Source organism: Cariama cristata, unplaced genomic scaffold (genome assembly GCF_000690535.1).
Source record: "Cariama cristata isolate BGI_N322 unplaced genomic scaffold, ASM69053v1 scaffold2243, whole genome shotgun sequence".
Lineage (NCBI taxonomy): Eukaryota > Metazoa > Chordata > Aves > Cariamiformes > Cariamidae > Cariama > Cariama cristata.
This window is the reverse complement of record NW_009607637.1, coordinates 173,085-174,458: the sequence shown is the minus strand read 5'-3', so window position 1 is coordinate 174,458 and position 1,374 is coordinate 173,085. Positions and strand designations below refer to the sequence as shown.

The window sequence follows — 1,374 nt, the reverse complement described above, 5'->3', positions numbered from 1 at the left end:
GGACCACCGCAGCCTCACCTGCCCGGCTCTGCCGGAGAAGTACCCACGAAGCAGCATCGCTCAGTCCCTCAGAGCCTCCCTGCACCTACCGCACTCTGCTTTCCACTTACCACTGCAAAAATTTTCCATGCTGCAAAGGTAGAAGTTGCTTTTCAAAGGCTGGAGGCCAGGGGCAATCCCAGACCCCCGTCCAGCCCAGCTGCACCCCTGGCTTTGCTAGACAGGCGTTACTTCCACACTTCCACTTTCCCACTTATTGCTGCTGTGATTCAGTAAGTAAATATTTCTCACCAATATACTTAGCTTACACAATAAATGCCACACACCACACGTTAGGAAATAAGGACCCACTCAGGAGGGCTTTTTTAACCAGTAAACTTTATTTATATATAACAACAGTACAAAGTGAGTCCTTGGCTTGCAAAATAGGAGTGTTTCATATTTACAATAGGTACACAATAATATATTAGAATAATAACAAAACCCCCTTTTTCCTTGGAACATTTTTAAATACTTAAACTTTCTTACATTTTTTTCCACAACACTTGTAAAAACAACAAAAAAACAGACAATCATCTTAAAAAAAAATATAATACAGAAACTCCAGTGTGTCAAGTATAATGGGGAGGGGAGGAGCCAGAGAACGATACGGTGGAATGGGTACGGATACAAATCGATTCATTATTCCTGCCAATACACAAATCCCCTAAAACTGGCATGTGTTTATTTTAAGGAGGGGGGCAGAAGAAATCAGAATCTGTTCCACAGCTGATACCTCCACATCCTGTGACATTTTAGGGGACTCCAGAAGTTTTAGTACCTGTACATTCCCTTCCCCTTGCTGCTTCCCACCGCTTCTCCTAACAGCCCCCAAGGTGCCATTAACACAGAAACACTCATCAGTAAGAGAAGGACATTTTACTGCGGTATCTTCTGAAACTATGAAATAACGTGGCAAATTCAGCTCATCAGCTCATTCACTTTCCGACAGCTCCTCTTGCAGGCACACCTTTCTGCTGCCCGGGCCGTGAGATGGAAACACCTGATGGAGAAGCTGTTGCATAAACTTCCCAGCTTATTTGAAACAGAGGTATTAAAATCTCAAAGGAAAGGCCATACAGAAGGTCTTGTATTTGATCTGGCAGCCTCAGGAGGCCCAGAGAGTTTGGGATACTGTCCGTGCAATTGGATGGACCCTGCAGGTCTTTTGAGCACGTTCTTAGGCGCTGCAGGAACATCTATTTTTTCAGTATTATATTCCACTTTTACAAAGAAAGGAGGAGAGGAATGGGTAACACGAGGGCAAACGGGGATCTGAAAGAACAAACACAGACACTGCCGTGCTCACGGCACGGCCAACACACCCTCAGCTGC

General features: G+C 44.8%; 1 long non-coding RNA gene across 1 annotated transcript; it reads right to left on the bottom strand.

Moving 5' to 3' along the window:
• Positions 1–358: 358 nt before the first annotated feature.
• Positions 359–1,116, bottom strand: LOC104158998. The gene is made up of 2 exons (XR_696424.1): positions 1,027–1,116; positions 359–996 (listed from the first exon to the last, which is right to left on the bottom strand). It is a non-coding gene; the product is annotated as an uncharacterized LOC104158998 (long non-coding RNA).
• Between the last annotated feature and the right edge of the window lie 258 nt (positions 1,117–1,374).